Source organism: Hyaena hyaena, unplaced genomic scaffold, assembly GCF_003009895.1.
Source record: "Hyaena hyaena isolate Hyena2069 unplaced genomic scaffold, ASM300989v1 scaffold_269, whole genome shotgun sequence".
NCBI lineage: Eukaryota > Metazoa > Chordata > Mammalia > Carnivora > Hyaenidae > Hyaena > Hyaena hyaena.
The window spans coordinates 1363570-1385390 of record NW_024080896.1 but is presented as its reverse complement, the minus strand read 5'-3'; the positions used below and the strand labels follow the sequence as shown (position 1 = coordinate 1385390).

The 21821-nt window shown below is 44.8% G+C and overlaps 2 long non-coding RNA genes across 2 annotated transcripts; one reads left to right on the top strand and one right to left on the bottom strand.

Annotated features, from left to right (window-relative positions):
- Positions 1-16582: 16582 nt before the first annotated feature.
- On the bottom strand, positions 16583-17062 carry LOC120240820. The gene is made up of 2 exons (XR_005530729.1): positions 16974-17062; positions 16583-16885 (listed from the first exon to the last, which is right to left on the bottom strand). It is a non-coding gene; the product is annotated as an uncharacterized LOC120240820 (long non-coding RNA).
- Positions 17063-17182: 120 nt separating this feature from the next.
- LOC120240825 lies at positions 17183-21142 on the top strand. Its single transcript, XR_005530730.1, has 3 exons — positions 17183-17350; positions 17719-17810; positions 21066-21142. It is a non-coding gene; the product is annotated as an uncharacterized LOC120240825 (long non-coding RNA).
- The last annotated feature ends 679 nt before the right edge of the window (positions 21143-21821 follow it).

The following is a 21821-nucleotide window of genomic DNA, read 5'->3' as shown; positions in this document are numbered from 1 at the left end:
CCAGTACTCCCAATCTCCTTACCTGGATATGCTTTTTCTTTTCTTCTCTTTTCTTTTCTTTTCAGCTTATTTATTTATTTTGAGAAAGAGAGAGAGAAGGGGAGGAGCAGAGAGAGAGGGAGAGAGAGAATTCCAAGCAGGCTCTGCACTTTCAGTGCAGAGCCAGACATGGGGCTCGAACTCATGAACTGTGAGATTATGACCTGAGCTAAATCAAAAGCCAGATGCTCTACTGACTGAACCACCCAGGTACCCTTGCTTTTTCTTTTTCTCCATTGTACATGTCACCTTTTAACATACTGTGTTATTTACTTTTTAAAAATTACGTCTGCTTGGGGAGTGTGGCTGGCTCAGTCGATTAAGTGCCTGACTTCAGCTCAGGTCATAAACTTGCAGTTTGTGAGTTTCAGCCCCAGGTCGAACTCTGTGCTGACAGCTCAGAGCCTGGAGCCTGCTTCAAATTCTGTGTCTCCCTCTCACTCTGTTCCTTCCCTACTTGCACTCTGTATCTCTCTCTCTCTCAAAAATAAATAAAGACTAATAAAATAAAATAAAATAAAATAAAATATATAAAAATTATGACTGCCAAGACAATTAGTCTAGAGAAAAATAAAATGCAACCACATAGTAAAGGAAGATGTAAAACTATCCTTATTTGCAGATTACATGATATACAGAAAATCCTAAGAAATCCACTAAAAAACCATTAAAACTAATACATGAGTTCAGTGAGGTTGCAGGATACAAGATCAATGTAAAAAGTTATTGTTACCTAATTGGATTTTAAATTAAAAAAGTAAAAAAATTGTATTGGAAAATCCAAAAATGAAATGAAAAAAACAATTCCACTTATATAGTGTCAAAACCAATAGATTACTTAAGAATGAATTTAACAAAGAAGTGCAAGACTTGTACACTGAAAGCCAGAAAACAGAACTCAAAGACTTAAATGGAGAGGCATCTCATTTTCCTGTCTGGACGATGTCATACTGTTAAGATGGCAATATTCCCCAAACTGATTTATAGACAAGGCAATCTCTATCTGAATTTTAACTGGACTTTTTTTTTTTTTTCTGTATAGATCCATTGGATAGAATTGAGAGTCCATTAAAAAAAAAAAACCTATATTTATGCTACATTGATTTCAACAACGGTATCAAAGCAATTAAATGATGAAAGAAAAATCTTTACAGCAAGTGGTGCTGGATGACTGAATACCCACAGGCAAAAGACTGAAGTTGGACCCTTCCCTTATACAGTATGCAAAAAATTAACTCAAAATGCATCATAGTCCTACCAACATGTAACCGCTAAAGCTATAAGACTCTTGGAAGAAAGCAGAGCAGTGAATCTTTGTGACCTTGGGCTAGCAAAACTTTTTTATATATGATACCAAAAGTGTAGATGGTGAAAGAAAACTAGATGATCAAAATTAAAAAAAGTTTGTACTGGGGCGCCTGGGTGGCTTAGTCGGTTAAGCGTCCGACTTTTTCTTAGGTCATGATCTCTCTGTTCTTGGGTTCTAGCCCCTCTTCGGGCTCTGTGCTGTCTGCCTGCTCTGTGCCTGGAGCCTGTTTCAGTCTGTGACTCCCTCTCTCTCTGACCCTCCCCTGCTCACGCTGTCTCTCTCTCTCCTACAAATAAATAAAACATTCAAAAAAAATTAAAAAAAAAAAAAGTTTGTACTGCAAACGATGCCATCTGGAAAGGGAAAAGACAATCCACACAGTTGAAGAAGCTATTTCAAATCATATGGCTGATAAGTATCCAGAATATACATAGAACTCTTTTAACTTAACAACAAAAAGACAAACAACCCAATGCAAAAATGCTGAAAGGACTTGAAGAGCCGTTTCTCCAAAGAAGGTGTACAAATGACCAACAAGCATGTAAAAAGATGCTCAATGTTATTAGTCATTGCAGAAATAGAAATTAAAATGCCAGTGAGACACTACATATGGCCCACTGAGATGGCAAAGAAAAGGGAGGTGAGTGTTGGTGAGCGTATGGAGAAATGGGAGCGCTTGTACGTTGCCAGTGGAAATGTAAATCAGTGCAATGACTGTGGAAAACAGTTTGGTGGCTCCCCAAAAAGTGAAACACAGGGGCGTCTGGGTGGCTCAGTCGGTTAAGTGCCCAACTTCGGCTCAGGTCATGATCTCACGGTTCGTGGGTTCGAGCTCTGCATCAGGCTCTGTGCTGACAGCTAGCTCAGAGCCTGGAGCCTGCTTCAGATTCTGTGTCTCCCTCTCTCTCTGACCCTCCCCTGCTCATGCTGCCTCTCAGAAATAAATAAAAAACATTAAAAAGAAAGAAAAGTGAAATACAGAGTTACCAATCCTACACCTAGGAGTATACCTAAGAAGGACTGAAAATAGGTAATCAAACAAATATTTGTATATGAATGTTCATAGCAGTGCTCTTCATGACAACCCAAAGGTGTAAATAATCCAAAAGAACATTAATTTGAAACAAATAAATCAAATGTGGCATATCGACACAGTAGATATTGACTATAGAAAGGAATGAATGATATATACCACAACATGGATAAACCTTAAAAACACTAGGCTGAATGAAAGAAGTCAGTCACCAAAGGTCCCATGTCATATGATTCCATTTATATGAAAATATTCAGAATAGGCAAACCAAAAGGGACAAAAAGCAGATTAGTGGTTGCCAGAGGCTGAGGTAAGGGGTGTCATGGAATGGGGACCGACTGCTAATGTGTATGTGGTTTCTTCTTGCGGTGAAGAAAATGATGGCTGGGGTGCGTGGGTGACTCAGTCGGTTAAGCGGCCAACTTCAGCTCAGGTCATGATCTCACAGTTTGTGGGTTTGAGCCCCATGTTGGGCTCTGTACTGACAGCTCGGAGCCTGGAGCCTGCTTCAGATTGTATCTTCCTCTCTCTCTGCCCTAACCCAATTGCACTGTTTCTCTCTCAAAAATAAATTATAAATAAATAAATAAATAAATAAATGAGTTTCCTGGTATGTGCGTTGTATCTCAATAAAGCTCTGTAAAATAAACTATGCTTGTTTATTGGCTGTCTCCCCTAATAAGAATATAAGTGACGTGAGGACAAGGACCCTTATCTGTTTTCTTTTTTTTAATTAATTAATTTATTTTGAGAGAAAGAGAGAGTGCAGGGGAGGGGCAGAGAGAGAGGGAGGGAGAGAATTTCAAGCAGGCTCCATACCATCAGCGCAGAGCCCAACTTGGGGCTCTATCACATGAACTGTGATGTTGTGACCCGAGCCAAAATCAAGTTTGTATAGTCAACGAACTGAACCACGTGCCTCCTTTATCTATTTTCTTCACTCACGTATTTCCAGACACATAGAACAATACCTGGTACTCAGGAAATATTTTCTATATGAATGAATACAGGAATGTTTTGTGTTGACTTTTTCATTTCCAAGAAACATAAATGCCCCTGCACTGGGCAATAGTGCTACCTATGGCTCATCATATAAACCTACATGTAAAGGAATTAAATACTACCTTCTCCAGATGAAATTTTGATGGGAAATAGTGGAGAAAATAAGAGAACTCTGGAAGGTACCTGGCATCCATGGGCGAGGAGACAGGATGGGTTATGGTAATGAGGGCTGGGCTCTGTTCCATGGCAATGGCAGATTCAGGCACCCTCTACATCAGAAGGTATAGACTGGTCACCCAGGAGCCATTCTGGCCTCTTACATGCTTTTCTGGTTCCTGGCAGTACATTTGACATCTATGTGTGAATTCCAGAAAGGTGCCCTGGTCTCTAGCTGACACCGCTTTCACTCAGGTGCTGTTAAAGTGCAGGACTTGGTGGGAGAAGCTAGGCTGGATTTTACCTTCCACATATCCTATCCCTTCATGGATGTCCTTGAAAAGTGGACGTGATGTACAATCTTATACAGTGGCTCTGGGCATTAAAAAAATCATTAGTAGGTTTCAAGATTCAAGTGCATACAGCTTATATGGGAGGTGATCCCAGGAAACGCCAGCAAGAGACACAAGAGAGGAGAAGGAGAGAAGACAAGGTCCATGATCAAACTTGTTAGTGATGGTCCTTTCTCCTGCTGGAAAGTCTGGGAAACATTGTAGGACACAGGCCTCAGAATTATCCCAGCCTGGAGAGGAGGAGCTGGGGCATTTATTCACCAAGTCCTATCAGCTGCTGAGGCCTGCTCCTGAGACATTAATTCCCTGACAATTCCAGTCTCTGCACACAGACAACAGGGACATCCAATGCTTTCAGAGAAACCCTCAGTCCCAGAGATGCTGTTACTGGCAGGTGGGAACTTAGCTTGCACACCCTGAAATGTTGCACACCCTAGGATTTGAGCATAGAACCCATTGTTTCTTTTTGGTGACAAAATTTTAAAAGTGAGAGCCTTTTTGCAAAATATGAATTTCTGGTTTCTTTTTTTTCTTTTTAAAAAATTTTCTAATTTTTTTTTCTTTTTTCTTTCTGAGAGAGAGAGAGAGAGAGACAGTGTGAGCAGGGGAGGGTCAGAGAGAGAGGGAGACACAGAATCTGAAACAGGCTCCAGGCTCTGAGCTGGCTGTCAGCACAGAGCCCGATGTGGGGCTTGAACCCATGAACTGTGAGATCGTGACCTGAGCGAAGCGGGATGCTTAACCGACTGAGCCACCCAGGCGCCCCTTAAATGTTTATTTATTTAAGGGAGAGAGAGAGAGAGAGTGGAGTAAGGACAGAGAGAGGGGGAGAAAAAGGATCTGAAGCAAGCTCCACGCTGTCAGCACAGAACCTGATGCCGGGCTCGAACTCACAAGCTGCGAGATCATGACTTGAGCCAAAGTCGGATGCTTAACTGATTGAACCACACAAGGGCTCCCAATTCCTGGTTTCTTGAAGAAGAAATGTGAGGAGCTGGCAAAAGTAGGCTGACATTCCCACTTGTTGGAAAGGGACTGTATTTCAGTTCCTCACTAGCCCCTTCCCAGTCTCCTGCACTTGGTCACGCCTTTGCCATGGCCCCAGTTGGTGCTTACATTTGTGTCCTTGCCTGAGACCACACAACTCCCAGCCCAGGGTGCATGGGTGGTGGCTGAGCCGATGTACCTATGAGAAGTGGCATCAAGAAAAATAAGATATAAATGGATTTCCCCCCCATTTCTCCCCAAAGAGCACATGACTGCACATGACTCTTGTCATCATTTTCATATATATAGCTCCTTCCATCCTCATTCAAACCTAGGAGGGGCAGGACTTTGATCTGGGGCCCCTTCTCGCATGACCGACCCTCGGACTTGCATGACCAAGCCCAAGAAGCTTGAGGACTCAACAGGCCAGCCCCTGTGTGAAGTCTCTAGTCTGGGCCTGGCCTGGGGCCAAGGCTCGGTGGTGCTGTCTGCTGGAGAAATCTGCTGATGCTGCATGACCTGGGGCCTACGAGTGCAGAGAGCGAGCCAAGCTGGGGGTCTTGTACAGATTCGAGGATGCCTGTTAGTAACATCACAGTGCTCAGTTGCCATGGAAACCAACGACAACGGTCACTTGTATAGACTTCATTTTCCCATCTTGAATGCAGGACTGGCTACCATCAAAGAACATCAGAACGGTTTTTCAGAGCTAGTCTTTGAAATTAGTCTCTGCAAATATAGAAAATCTGATTGTAGGTTCCTGTGGTTTTGGCACTGGCCTCTAACTGTGTGGCTATGTCTTGGGTTGTATGTCAGTACTCTAAGGGTGGGTCTTTTCCTTGGGGATCTCTATCTCTACACGGTCTTTCCATGGGGTCTCTCTGCCATGTCCATTTCTGAGCAGTGGGACTTCTTAGAGAGAGGCTCAGGGCTCCTAAGAGACAAGTCCCCAGAAGGAGAGAGCCCAGAGATGCTCTGTCACCATTTATGGTCGAACTTTGGAAATCAAGGGGCATCACTTCTACAGACTCTACCAATGGGAACAGGTTCAAGGCTTGTCCATGTCTTGATGGGGGAGTTGCAAGGTGCTAGAAAAGCATGTGAAAGGAAAAAATGTTACAGCCATTTTTGGAAAATGTAACCTGCCACGGTCTCTTAACTAGGCCCTGGTCTATGGAGTGGGGTGCAATTCCAGGGATTCTGGAAACTCTAGAACTCTTGGGAGCCTCTTGGCATCATTTGTCACTGGAATTAGCCAGCTGAAGTGAGACCACCATTTATGACTGCTCCCTATGCTTCTGGGTGGTGTGGAGGTGTTTGGGGTTTGGGTGAGCTACCAGAGAGTTCTGCTTCAGAGATCTAGAAGTGAATAAACGGAAGAAATGTCAAATTCCAGTCAATATTCATCAAATTTCTGGGGTTTATTAGGTGACAGACCTGCTCCTAACATTTATAGGGCTCGAAGCAAATGTACACATGGTGGCCTACCTACCAGATGTCTGAACATTTACAATTTACAAATACATACATTGTATTTATAAAACTTATGAACTAATTCTTAAATAAACATCTTACCTTGCCCTTTTGTCAAATACTCTCCATAACAACCTGAAAGGTTACATTTGAATTGGGATTTCTTGGATTCCTGGGAGTTCCTGAGTGGGTAGAACCAGTCAGTCCTCAGCCCTCAGCCCCCTGCTTGCTTCACAGTCCAGCTGTTCCCACCACAAGGGCATTGAATGTGTGAGAGCGAACACGCCAGTTGGCATATTCAAGCCCTATCTGTACTTCCTACAAACAGCCACCTCTTGGTTACTTCTTGGGCTTGACATGTATACACTGGAAGCAGAAGTCATCATGGGAGGTAAATCAGGGAAAGAGGCCCACAGGCCCTGGAGGCAGGTGTGAAAACTCTTTAGGCAGAGAGACTTGGGTCCCACTTCCCAAGAGTGTAGTTTAGAAAAGAAGATCTGGGCTCCAGGTGGGCCTGTCCTGAGCCTGTGGCCTCTTCACTCCACGTGGAGGATGGGTAGGAGCAGAGTGGTCAGAGAAGGGCCAAATGAGTCTTTTGAAGTGTGGGAGGCACAGGGCAGAGCCTTTTCTTGCCCAGGCCCACTGGTGTCCAGCTTGGTGTCTAGCCCAACTGGCTGCAGGTCTGCCTCTTCTGACAGCCTCGAGGGTGCTTTCTTTGGGTTGATTTCCACAGGTAGATGGAATGTTGCCCTTCTATGTCTTTAACATTTATGAAGATGATCTGTATTTTGTTTTTTAGTTCCAATAAAAGCAAGGGAGATAGGAAATTGGAAGGATTCTTGGACAGCAGTACCTGTGATTGCATAAAATTTCCTCTAGAACTTCCTAGAACAAATAACTGCCAGCTACCCAGGCACTGTGCGAATGCTGTCCATGCACCATTTCCTTTCATCCTTACCACAACCCTAGAAGGCAGGTTCCATTATTTTCCACATCATATGATGAGGAAATTGGGGATCAGAGAGGTTAGGTAATGTGCCCAAGGTGGCAGTTTCTCGATTTGAACACAGGTTTCCTTAATGCTAAAGCACATGCTTTTAACCATTACACTTGAGGAGATCTTATATAAACAACATCGTTTTTCTTTGAATTGTTAACTAGTGAGCTCCTGGGAGCCTCTTCATCTGGGGACAGGATATCCATGGGTGCAGGAAAGGAGCCACCAACCAGTTCTCCTGCACACCTCAGTCTGAAAGTTGTATTTCGCAACTGGGCTTTCCCTTAGGCTGGGGCTTCCGTGAGAAGAAGCTTCAGAGCTGAACCTGACCGCACAATACTTTTGTGATGTGGAAATATGCCAGCTAAGGAGGGGAAGGAATTTTTTCTGTTTGGTTTGTTGCCAAACCAATTCAAGACATCCATAAAATTTAAGTCTTTGATTCCCCTTATTTTTGTTTCCCCTCTGCATTTGGCTTTCCCATGAGCAGCCTTTCATCCCTTTTATTACTATCTTTGAATTATGAAACCGGAAGAATTTGCAGAACTAGCCAGAGTAAATGGGTCTTGTTAATCCTGTGGTTAGAAGGTCAAATCAGCAAACACTTGGGTGTGAAGTGTCCAGAGCCAATTTCCTTATGGCCCCTATTTGTAAAACCTGGGTGAGAAAAATTGTATTAATAACCAGAACAGGATGCCTTGAGTGGTTTCCCTATTTCACTTATCCCAGCCTACTCTACTGTGCACTGCAGAAATCCCAACCATCCTGTAAGAAATTCATCTACTTCTGTGACCCAGCTTTCTCATCTGGAAGTGTAATTCTTTTTTTTTTTTTTTTTTTTTCATGTGTTATTTACTTTTGAGAGAGAGCACGGAGTCAGGTAGGGGCAGAGAGAGATGGAGACAAGAGAATCCAAAGCAGGCTCTGTGCTGACAGCAGCAAGCCCAATGCAGGGCTCGAATCCACAAACTGTGAGATCATGATCTGAGCTGAAGTTGGACACTTCAGCTGAGTTCAACAGGCTGAGCCACCCAGGTGCCCCTGGAAATGTTAATTCTTTGTTCAACTTCACAAATGTTCTGGATGCAACAGCAAGTCGGGTTCGAGGCAGCAGCTCTGCCTCCAAAGAACAGAGTTCCCTGGTCATATTCGATCTTATTGTTACTGACTTGCAAAGTCTATGAATGTACATGTATGCTCGACTGTGAAATGCCTGACACCATGTGACCTTGCTATAGAGTCAAAGAAAAACCGATATGGCCAATTACAGAGTTGTTCCCATTTTTTTACCCCTCCTTCTGTGTATGTCCTTTTGCTTTTGACTGGATATGGTGAATGTTTTCCTGCTCCAATGATGTCAGGTTTGGCCATGTGACTAGCTTGGCTAGTGGGTTATTGGTGTATATAATACAAACAAACCGAAAACTTGAAATGTGCTTGTGCGGTTAGATCTGTCTTCTGGTGCTTCTTTTGTCACCATGATAATATGCTCTGGAAATCTTGTTTGTCCCCAAAGACAAGGAAATGTGAGAAGCAGACCCAAACCAAACCTGCAGCCTAGAGGCAAGCTCAACACAAAGCCCAGCTGACCACAGAAATGTGAGCTGGAAGGCGCAATAAATGGTTATTGCAGGAGCTACCAGTTGGAGGCGTTTTGTTTTGCAGTGACATTGCAAAAGCTAATGGATGCAGTCTCTCAGTTAAAGGGAACCAATAAGATATATAGAGATGTATAGAAGATGGTTTGTTATGACAGACTGGTTCAGGTGATTATAAAGGCTGAGACCTGCTACCATGGCTGCCTGCAAGCTGAAGGCCCTGGAAAGCCAGTGATGTTATAGTTCCAGTCTGAAACTGAAGAATTGAGAACTGGGCACCAATGTCCACAGGTAGGAGAATAATGATAACTCATCTAAGGCAGAGAGTGAACTCACCCTCCACAGCCTTTTTGTCCCACCCCTTCCTCAGTGGATTGCAAGATGCCCACCTGAATTGGCAAGGGCCATTTTCTTCACTTGGGCTATAGATTCAAATACTAATCTTTTCTAGGAACAGTCCCACAGACACACCCAGATATCATATTTCACCAGCTATCTGGGCATCCTTTAACCCAGGCCAGTTGATGCATAAAATTCACTATCACATAGTCCGTTAGATTCACTATCACACAGTTCATTAGAGATGAGATTAGTGCCCTTTATTTTGTTAACATGAATCAAGAAAGCAAAAATGCCCGCCGCACACCTTCACCACATAGACTGGAGGAGTCTCCAGTTGATCCAAGTAGGCCTGCAATAGAGCTGTTCCTACAGTTATGGATAACTTCCAAGGCTCAACAATGGTCAGCTAAGAAAGTTGGCCTGGCAAGGACTGGAGGGAATGAAATGTAGCAGTCAGGACCAGTTCACGGCTGAGGTAAAGTCATGAAATAAATACTGAGAGAAAAAAAGGAACGCTGTATGTATATTTTCCAGGACTAACTTCCTCACGACTACCTTCTGGGAGATGAGTGAATGGTTATGTATGTGTATGTGGGGCTTTTTTTGTTGATTCTTTTCTTCTCTCTCTGGCTGTGGATTTGTTAGAAAGGATTACTTCTTTTGTAAAAGGGTATTTGAATGGCCTCCTAAAGCTGCTCTGTGAGGACACGTTTGGCCTCTGTGCCTGGGCCTCTATTTCTCTTTTCATATTCATCCTCTGGGTGATGCCACTGAATTCCATGTCTATAGATCCCATCTTGAATCTGATAAATTGAAATATATCAATTTCCAGTCAGGACTGTCCTCAGAACTCCAGTCCTATACAACTGTTAATTCGAGGACTTTACTGATAAGTATAATAGTTCTCACCCACTAAGCATGCCCAACATTGAACTAATGTGAGCTTCCAAAAGAATCCTTGCTTCCCTTTCTATCCTGGTGAATAGAAATTTCATCCTTGGGGCACCTGGGTGGCTCAGTTGGTTAAGCATCCAACTCTTGATATTGGCTCAGGTCATGATCTCACAGTTTCTGAGTTCAAGCCCCACTTTGGGCTCTATGTTGATGGTGAGGAGCCTATTTAGGAATCTCTCTCTCTTCCTGTCTCTCTCTGTCCCACTTGTGTGTGTGCACTCTCTCTCTCAAGATAAATTTTAACCTTTTGATTGCACAGGCCAAAGCCAAAGAGCCACTTTGACTTCTCCCATTCTTTCATTCCTTTATGTTCAATTCATTAGCATGATTTCATGCAGGCTCTGTTCAACACGTATCTAGAATATGACCACTTTTTTTAAAAAAAATAGTTACTTTTTAATGTTTATTTATTTTTGAGAGAGACAGAGAGAGAGCAGGGGAGGGGCAGAGAGAGAGGGAGACACAGAATCCGAAGTAGGCTCCAGGCTCTGAGCTGTCAGCACAGAGCGCTATGAGGGGCTTGAATTCACAAACTGCAAGATAATGACCTGAGCCAAAGTTGGACTCTTAATCAACTGAGCCACCCAAGCACCCTAGAATGCAACTACTTCTCACTGCAAGCAAGGTCACATCACTGGCTCAGGCTGCTATTAACCACTAACCATCTTTCCGCTTAGGCCCTGGACACTATTGGTCTATTCTCAACACAGTGGCCAGAATGATTCCGTTCAGATGTAAGTCAGATATATCATGCCTCTACTTCCTATTTCACTCACAGCAAAAGACAAAGTTCCTGCTCTGACATATAAAAGTACCCATATCCCCTTGCTCACTTCACTTGGTTGGCCGGGCTCCTTGATTTTCATGGAACATGCCCCGTGTTGTGCTTGCTGTTCCTGCTGCTGGGAATACCCTTTCTTCCTCAGGACTCAGTGTGGCTCCCTGTCTTCTTTCAGGTCTTCACTCAAAAATCATAATCTCAGGGCACCTGGGTGGCTCAGTTGGTTAAGTGTCTGACTTCAGCTCAGGTCATGATCTCATGGCTTGTGAGTTTGGGCCCCACATTGGGCTCTGTGCTGACAGCTCAGAGCCTGGAGCCTGCTTTGAATTCTGTGTCTCCCTCTCTCTCTGCCCCTCTTCTGCTCACTCTCTTTCTCTCTGTCACTGTCTCAAATATAAAACATTAAACATTTTTTTAAAAAAAATCATAATCTCAGTGCAGAAGGTATACATACCTATAAAATGAATAATGAGCTAGATGCTCAGGGAAAGTGTATTCTGGTGAACACTACCTGTTTGTCACACTCTGCCTGGGGATGGATCCAGTTTGTCCCACACAACCTCTGTCAGCGTCAAGTCTGATGTTGACACTCTACTTACTATATGCCAGGTTCTGTGCCCAACACTTCCTCTCCTCCATCTCACCTAATCTTCCAACTTTCTCAGGAGCCAGATGCTGTCACCCCCAACACTGGGAGTGACTCAGTGGGCTGAGTCCTGGGGTCTCCCAAGGCCACCTCCTGAATTCTTCTAGGAATGAAGAGTCCTTCCCCTGCACTGTCACCCCAGCTTAGAGGGATGGTAGGTTGTCCAATCTGACCCCCCAACGGTCCTGGGCAATTTGAAGTCCCAGGGCACCTGGGAGAACGTGGGAAGTAACACCCAAGAGGCCACAAGAGCCTATCTCAGGGTCCGGCTCTGTGTTTGCTGACTGCATCAGTGAAGCACCTCCTGTCCCTGCCTTCTGGGAGCCCCCTCGGCATGGGACCACAGAAAATGAGTCAAAGGGATGAATAAGCTTAGACTGATTTTACAGAAACAACATTTGGTCAAAGCTGGAGTACTATAAAAACTAGCCCAAACAACTGGAGGGTCCTGGGTGGTCTCTGAACTCTGAGGGATATAACTACATGTAATGGGGTGAAATTGAGCAAAGGAAAATGCTCTCACAGGAAAGCTGATTATATGGTGCCACTGGGTCCCAAGGAAGTGGTAAAATCTCTTTGCTGAAGTTAATTTTGACTGCTTCAGGGGAAGTATTCATCAGGCACAGAGGGGAGGTGGGGGCTACCCCTGGGGGGTATGTGGCTTCCTCTAACCCATAGGGCCTCTGGGAGGCAGCAGGGCCTTCTGCATGAAAGAACCCTAGTTTAGGACCAGGGTTGGGAAGTTTGATCTGAAAAAGCATTTTGAGTAGATTGTATGGGAACCTTTAGTATTTCCTGAGCTTATGATCAGGACATAGGAATCAGTTTGTTTCTTGTCTCTGAGAACAACCTAGAGGCATCTCAGTGTAGATGGGGAGACAGCAAGGCTCTGGAGGCTGGTGGACCCCCAAAGTCGGCTCAGAAACTCAGATGGAGTTTGTATTTGGAATTCCTCTTATGTGGATCAGAGTCTCTTGGGGTTCCCGTCAGAGGTTTCTGGTCAGGTTTGGGGCAAGGACAGGGGACAATGGCAAAGAAATATCCCCTTTTCAGTAAGCATGTGGGGGTATGTGGTAGAGGGGATTTTTTTTTTTCTTTTTCCCAACTTGTTCAAGAAAACAAAGGACTTGAAATGACAGCTCTCAGGCCAAACACAGTCACAGACATGTTTTGCTTGGCCCACACTGGGTTTTCAGAAAACTCTGAGCCAACATTAAAAAACCGGGTGATTTCACATAAATATCTGCATTTTGGAATGTCCTAACAATTCAGGAGGCCTAGGCATTCCAGTCCATACTCCAGTGTGGCAGCCGCCAGGGCCACCCCTTCGATTTGAGGCCATTATTCTCCAGCCAGCCTCAGTCCCCACCAGGGGGGCCTTCTGGATTGCCATTTGTTCTCTTCTGGACTTTGGATTTTGCCACTCTTAAGATAAAGTCATCTTTTATTTCAGGAAGCAAGCATGGGAATTTGAAAATTAAAGCAATTGCTTCACAGCACAAATAAATTGTACAGCAGACCAAAGGCTGTAAACCTGAGAGGAATGCCTCACTGGAGTCTATGTGGGGATGGAAACAAATAATTCCCTGTTTTAGCTTGGGTTTCCTAGAAGCAGAGCCGAAGCCAAAGATTCTTGTGCAAGGGATCTGTTTGCTGGTTGTCTCAGGAGAGGGGGCTAGGGAAGCAGGCCCAGGGAAGGAACCTGGCCCCAGAGCACTCAGGAGCGGGATTGCACAGCAGCACTGGTCCCAATGAGGCAGAGGGTGCCCTTTCCCACTCCCGTGTCGGTCGCTAGGGAGATGGATGGTGGATGAACACCCAGGCGCAGCGGTTGGCGTTCAGGTTGAGAAGGCTGTAAGCTGTTATTGGATGCTGCTGGGGTGGGTGGGCATGCTGGCTTGATGAAAGGGATAGAAATTAATATATTTTCTACCACCAGTTATAGAATTCCTACTATAGGGGAATTAACAAATATAGGAAAGGTTAAGGAAAAATGATTACTTATCCCACAACTTAGAGATAATCATTGTTCCTTTTTATATACTGAATTATCCTTTCCTCTTTCCTTTAACTCTGCATGAAAGTTACTTGGGTCCTCATCAATTTGAACTGGGGGAATCCAATACCCTTCTCAGTATTCCTGAGCATTCTGTGTGCACAGTGGAAAGCAGGGAGCTAAATGGCCAAAGGCCACCCTCCTCTGCTGGGCTCCGAAATCCATCATGGTGGTTGTGCTGAGGCTGAGGCGGCTTCCAGGACTCTGCAGGGCAGGCCTGTCTGGAGAGAGCCTGATAACTGACTGGCTTGAAGACGCCCCTAGGGCCTTGCCCAGTCTCTCTGGGAATGCTCCCATCCAGCTCTCCTTCCCTCTCTCCTTCTCCCTAACTCGACCATCTTGCCTCTGCTGGCTCTCCCAGACGCCTCCAGCTCAATTTTTTCTCTGGGCATTTCCTAACAAAATCCTTGCATGTTTCATCCTGTCTCGGCATCTGCTTCTCAGACCCACACCAACACAGGTACTTATGTCCTCTTAAGGGTAACTGCTGCTCCCTCCACAATTTGTGGTTGTCTCTGGCCATCTTGGTTTTGGCCCAGCTGGAGTATTCTGCAGGCATGGGCTGGAATGTCCAAAGGGAGGAAAGAAAGCAGAGAGAGAGGCCCCAAGGGTTAATTTGGCTGCTTGACAACTTTCCGGGGGCCTTCTTGTTTTTAGGATTCCTCTCTGAAGTGCTGCGTCCTGGCCTCACTTGGAAGCCCACCCAAGAGGCTAAGGAAGGGCAGGGCCAGGAAACAGAGGCTGCACCCCACAACCTGTCAGATTGGGGAGGCTCTAGCAGGTCTTGACCCTGACCCTGCTGATCTTACCTCTTCTATCATGCTTGAGCTCCTCGTTCTCCATCTTGTAAGTTAAGACTTGATGTCAAGGTCACTTTCTTATTCTCTGTACCCCATAGTGAGCTCCTCACCCAGCTTTCTGATTTTGGCATTAATGTTTTGGTTTCCTTTTAGAGTAGATGCTGTCCATGCCCCACCCACTTCCCCTTGACATCCATCTCCATGCACCAAGGCTGCACACAGTAGGCACCTATGAAAGCTTTTTCTAGTCATGGGAGATGCTCAGGGCCAACCAGAAGTGCTATGAAGTTGATGTCCCAGAAGTCAGACAAGGCATTGGATAAATGCCCTAGCTTCTGGCCTCTTGCTTGGGATAACTCAGAAGGTGCCCTACACTGCCCCCAGGGGTCCCCCAAGGATTGCCTTCTGGAGTAGCTGGCTTAGACAAACCTTTTACTGCCTCCCCTACTGATTCCCCACTTTCCTACCAGCATCTCTTGGAATTACCTCCCAAGTAAAACACTAGCACTGGAATCCTTCTCTTGAGGTCTGTTTCAGGACAGCAAAGCATGCTTTCTCCTCTTGCTCACTGCTACTCTGGGTGAGATCTTCGGATGAGTGAGAACCCTGAGGGACAGGAGTGAGAGAGGCATGTGAGGATCCGTGCTGTCTCGAAGGCCTGTGTTGTCATTGCTCAGAACACAGAAGAGGAACCCTCCTCTCTTAGAGGCCAAAGGGGCAGGAAGCTCAGCCTAAGGATCCAGATGCAGAGGTTGTAGAAAAGGACCTTGGATTGGACTTGGCCCATGGGATGATTTTGCTTGGCCTGTAATTTTTTTAACATGAATTAGTTGCCAAAACCAGAAGAGTTCACATAAAAGTCCACATTTGTGTCTTGTCTGGAAAAGTTGGGAGATGTAGCTGACGATGCTGGCCAGCATTTCCTCCTCATGTCAGTGAGCTGCCCTGAGTGGCTGCCGCCCCCTTCAGATGGGGCTTGTGTGTTCCAGGTTTCTACATCTACACTGGCCTGGTTTGGTTTGTTTCCCTGGCTTGATGGGATCCTGTGGCCATTTGGACTCATGGTCCAGTGCGGAGATTGCTGGGGCCCTAGACTTAGAGCAAAGTCATATGGCCCTGTGCTAAATCATATGGACAGAATGGCAATGTTGGGGCTGCTGAACTCTGGGCTTGCTATTAGGTGATACATGGACTATGATTATTTCAGGAGCCTAGTACCTTCTTAAGAGAACAAAGCTGAAAAGGCTGGCAGGCCCCTGAATATGAAGTTTCTAATCTAGTGTTTCTGAACCACCGGCCTTACTTGTTAAAAATACAAAGATATTTTAGGGCATCTGGATGGCTCAGTCAGTTAAGCCTCTGACTTTGGCTCAGGTCATGATCTCACCATTTGTGAGTTCGAGCCCCACATGAGGCTTGGCGCTGACAGTATAGAGCCTGCCTTGGGTTCTCTGTCTCCCCACCCCCCTCAAAAATATATAAATAAACATTTTTTAAAATACCAAGATTCTGGCCTCATCCCCAGGGATTTTGGTTTGACTGGTCTGGGATTGGCCCAGGGTACTAATATTTTTTAAGAGAGCTGGTGTGTGTCAGAGTAGGCTTGTACAGCTCAGGAGAGCCCATGGTGTGTGTATCTTTTGTTGAAATGGACTGTGGTAGAAATATTGACACCAAGGTGACCGGAGCTCACTCTGTGTCTCCAGGGAGTCTGTTGTTAGACATTAACCAGCACACCCCTGAAGAGCCCCATGTCATTCTAATGGGAACCGTGACATGAGCTGTGGATTTCGCAGGGATTAGTATTCCCAATGTAGGATTTGTTGCCCAGTTTGAAGCAAAAAATTCTACACATGGAGGTCCAATCTGGTGGGGACCTCATGGAATCTTTAATTCAACCTGAGAGTTGGAATTTCTGTTCTTCTGATCATTAACTGCGTGACCTTGGATAAAATGTCCTCACCCTCTGGGCCTCTGGCTTCCTGTAGATTCAGTAGGAATAGCACTATCTACCTCTCAGGAGGGTTGTAAGAATGAATGAAATCCCACAAACCGGTCATTGCCACAGTGTCTGCCATAGAGTCACACGCCATAAATGCCATTTGTCTCTCCCTTTGTCTGAAAAGATACAAAGTACACAGTGTAGTTTCTAGGGCCTTCTTCAAGGAGCTGTGTCATGGCTGACCGCCGATCTGAGTGGGTATTGGAGAAGATCCACTTGGAGGCCATCTGGGAAGAGCCACAATGGACCGGTTCTTCTGTGGCTGGGCCTGGGCCTCGGGGGTGGTGGAGTTAATTTTTCAGGTGGAAATGACTCTTCCAACTATGACTGCTTTCTTTGATACAAGAGAATCAAGGGCTGTTGTCCATTGAAAGAAAAAAAAAGAGCTACATTAATTACAGTCTCACCCATGACAATTTACTCTGACTAAAATCTCGCCACTCACCATTTCATATGATCTCTTTTAACCTGAAAAGCAGCTTTTTTTTTTGCTCCTTTTCTAACCCAGATCCAGTATTTAGCAGGGTAATGGGATTTATGATTTTGTTTACATCGGTCTCCGTGGCGATCCACCATAAAAGATCAGTTGCTTGGCAACTTGGCATTGTGGCGTTGCAATGGAGGGTGGAATTTTTTGTCCCTCTGAAGCGAGGGCTTAAGGAAGAATGAAAACTTCTGCTCATACTTCTCATGAATGCTTTTATTTTCAAGGTCAACCAAATGTTTTTTCAGGAAAGACTAATGCACTTTTCTTCAAGCGATACACCGTAAAATGTTTCTCCAAGATTATCCTGTCTCTGAGCTGAGGACAACCGGCTCTCGGTGCTTTTATTCTGTCCTTGCTGTTGCAAAATTAGGTTTAAGCAACTCTGGGACCATCATAATGAAGGGGGTCCTTCTCATTTACTGGCATTTTCTACACTCATTAGCAAATGCTTTTTTTTTTTTTTAATGAGCTGCTATACACTCTGAATCACTTCTCCTCATAGAAACCAGTTTCGTTGGGTTTGCAGTTGGTTTACCACGATCCCTTTGATGATGGGGTCACTCTTAGCAGAGGCCTGGAGGGCACAAAACAGGACCCCAATTTCCCTCTGAGGTTCCTATTGATGATAGGCGTTTCTATGAATGATCAAAGCGCCTGTTTTAAAACATGCAAATGCCCTTGCCTGACCTCTTTCTCAACACAGGTACACACGAAGGGGAGAAGTTGACTCATACAGATGTGCATGGACACAGCCTGTGCTGGATCGTGGAGGCTGTTGTGGAAATCACAGTGAAGGTAACAGGAGCTAACTAAACACCTGCCACGTGCTTTACATATAGTACCTTGAATGATTCTTGCAATGACACTCAGCCACATGTAATCTGCTGGAGGACCAGTCACAGCTGTCTCAGCAAGGGAGATCACCCCTCAAGTCAATAGCTCCCTCACTGACTCATGTTTCCCCTGCTGCTGTCTCCCACCACTAATTTCTCCCTACCATTGTTCTCTCAAGGTCCTCATGGTGAGTGATGCCAGCCGCCCAGGTCACAGGCACATCCTCACCCTGTGTCCACTTTAACCTAAAGACTCCTCTGCATCTTTGTGAAGTGTGTTAATAATCTACTTGGTTGTCACTGACAGTAAGTATGCCTCTAAAGCCCAATATATGAGTGAGGAGCAAGGGGACATTTGAGGCAGAGAGAGGCTAAAGGCAGAGAGCCTGAGCCACTGATGCTTCAGGGAAGGGATCCAAACCTATGATACCCAAGGCCATACGTCACCATAGTGTGGCTAGTTTGTGGGTGGTGGGTACTTCACCAGGCTTCCCTGGTGGTAGGTTGGGGTTCATTGAGGGTCCTGGTGCTTAGTAGGTGAATTCTCAGGCCTGCTGCGACCTTGAAGCACCTGTAACTCTGCCTGCAAAGTTCTCTCTGTCGAGGTCTGGAAAGTTCCTGGGTTGACTCTTAAACTGGATAACTTGAGACCCCCTGCAGATGCATCAGCTCATGATGTCATCAACAGAGTCATTTACTCTTCTCCGCTGCTGGTGTAAGGGGGCACCCTGTAAGGTAACTAGAATTAACTGCATTTTCCAGACATGGAAACTGGGGCTTCAGGAAGTTCAATAAGGTGCCCAAGAACACACAGCCAGTAAGTAAATGGGCTGGGTGAAAACATCCACACCTAAATCTGCCAATTCTAAAATACATGTCCTTTTGGCTGTTCTGCGCTGCCTTTCATGGAAGGCCCAGCCCCTGGGAATCTTCTATAGTAGGAATGGGCCAGTGAGAGAGGACTCGTGTGGAGTGGCTGTGATGTCCCCAAGCCCACCTCCTCAGTCCACTTGGCAGAGAGGCTGTCTGGGTTTTCACAGGTGTGGAAGTGCTAGGGGACACTCTTGAGCCACAGTGTGTATGTCCTTTCATTGGGATTTAACTGGGACCCAATGTGGATTAAGTAATGCTGATGAAGCAGTGTTGATGTGGCCTGAGTGAGAAAGAAAGAGCAGGAACACAGTGAGTGGATGAGCTAATGCTGCGCAATCTCACTGTACTTGGCTCTGCTTCAGGAAGTCCAGGTGGCATCCATGTTGACATGGATGGATCTCCAGGTTGCTTTTCTGAGTGAAAAAGACAAATCATAGAAGGGTAACATACCATTTATGTAAAGACATATAATTCACATAAAAATACTATAAAGTTTCTGAAAGCATATATGTGCACACACATGCATATATACATGTATGTACACAGGTATCTAGAAGGAGTTACTCTTAACTCTGGCTATCTCAGGGGGTGGGATTGGAGTAGGGGATGGGAGAATTATCCAAATACTTTTTAAAAGTAAGTGGATTTGTGTGTTATTTTTGCAATTAAACACAAATTTAAAATGATGGTTAAAAGAAAGCAGCCCATTGTTATGACCACTGCTTAAGGGGTGCAATTTTGACAATGCCACATTGACCACCCTCTGAACAACTGAGGCACAGAGGATTCTTGCTGCAGTTCTGTAACTTCAGTTTTTGACTTTGAAGCAAAACAGGTAGAAACTCTGCCATGGTCCCATTGCTCTTAGGGTTTGCACCAGCAGCTGCCTTAGTAAAGGAGGGAAGTCCTTCCCCAGGGTTGGTGGCCCCTTGATTTCTCACAGGCTTTTTAATCCTTCCATTCCCTCCTTTTTAAGTGTCTTTGATCAGTTTTGCTACAGGAAGAACAAATGGTGAAGGCTTAAATGGTCTTCCTTTCCATACACATCTGTTTCACTAGGGAGTAAAGAGGGCATTCTGGGGGAAAGGATGAGCACAGTCTGGGACACTGGCAATCAGGTTGTATGCAAGTGTTCCCCTAGCTGGCATGCAAGTCTGGCTTTTCCTCAGGCCACAGGGAGAAAGGAGACTTGTGGTCTGTAAACCAGTCAGATTCATTTTAACAGAGAATTCTTTCTTAACTCATTAGCCATGGAATTAAACAGGTACTCTCTTTTCCCTTCCCCTTAATCTCTGATAATCCCAGATAATCTCCCTACTGAAGATGACAGTCCTCAATGGGGTTGACTCATACATCACGAAGGTTTGGGCAGCCAGATGCCTGAAGTACAAGCTGTCTCACTCTGGGGCTAACTCCAGTGTCTGGGTGAGACTCTGGAGTTGGCAAGTTGACCTGGTGTTAGAGTACAATTTTCACCTCTCCCTTGACCTTGTAATAGAGCTCCAGTCTTCATAATGCAAGAGTCCAAACCACACAACCTAACAGATGGTGCTGGAGCCTGGATCTCATGTAACTTTCCTTCTTTCCTTCCTTCCTTCCTTCCTTCCTTCCTTCCTTCCTTCCTTCCTTCCTTCCTTCCTTCCTTCCTTCCTTCCTTCCATCTTTCCTTCCTACTGGAATGGCAAGACCAGCCAGACTTTCTTGTTGGGCATTGAAGCCACATAATGCAGCAAAAGATTTGGTGAAAAATGGACATGACTGGTGAGCTTGAGGAGGATTTGGAAGACCAAAGAGATGGTTCAACTGAAAATAAACTACACTTTATTTTGACATAATCAATGACAAGCCAGTCATGCCTGAGAACAATCTTTATTTCTTGTTGCCAACATACAGAAATTGTTTTCCTTGATGAGACAGTCTGGTATAGGGAAAAAAATATGGATTCTGGGGGTAGGAAAACCTGAGTTTGAATCCCACTTCTGCTGCTTATTAATGGTGTGATCTTGGACAAAACATTCATCTCTCTGAGCCTCAGTTTCCTCACCAGGAAAATCAGTCTTATAATGGCCATCTTACATGGCTGTAAATCTTAGAGAGACTATATGTTTAATCTTCCTGGCACATACTAGGTGCTCAATAAATGGTAGCTACTATTATCATATTTGTGCTGCATTAGTCAGGAAACATAGTTACAGTGACATCAACCTAATCACAATAAGACATAAGCAAAAGGGACTTTATTGGTTTATCTAACTGTAAAGTCTAGAATTTCAGGCATAACTTAATCTGGGTGCTCAAACTGATTTTCATGAGGAATCAGTCTTTCTTTGTCTCCATCTCTTAGGCTGCTTCCCTTTGAGCTGGCTTCATTCAAGTGACAGCAAAGATGGACATCAGTAGATACAGATTTATATTCTAACAGTTGAGTAACCTTGGGAGAAAAGAGCGTTTTTCAATTGCTTAGCATATTCTCATATTATTCTAATGTGAATGATTTAAGTATATCATCTTCCTACCCCTATGCCAATTATTGTGTCCAGAAGATTTGAATGTGTTTGTCATGCTGTGGTCGTGGGTCTGACCTTGCATCCAGGGACTGGTAAACTCACATGGACCAGAAGGAGGGTTCTGGTTGGGGGGATAATCCTAAGGAAAACTGGGTTGGGTGCCATTATCAGAAGAAGGGATAATAGGTATTGGGCAGGCACAAACAAAAGGCTCCTATTACAAGGGCATGATTTCAATGGATTCTCTAATTACGTTATTGACAGCCTTGGAAGATTAATGTTCCACAGAGGGTTGCCATTAATTGCTGTTTGTAAGTCTTCTGATTCTCTAGTTTTCAGAAATGCAAATGAGTGAACAAATTAACAAGTACATCTTAACGGATATTTAAGATTGTAATTTGAAAGTGTCCAGCACCCTAAATTCCCATGCAAATGACCATGCTGGAGTTTTATTTTGCTTTGTTTTGTTTTTAAGTAAGCTCTATGCCCAATGTGGGACTTAAACTCGTGACCCCAAGGTCAAGTGTTGTATGGGCTACCAACTAAGCCAGTCAGGTACCCGCATGCTGGAGTTTAAAAATCAATTGGAATGG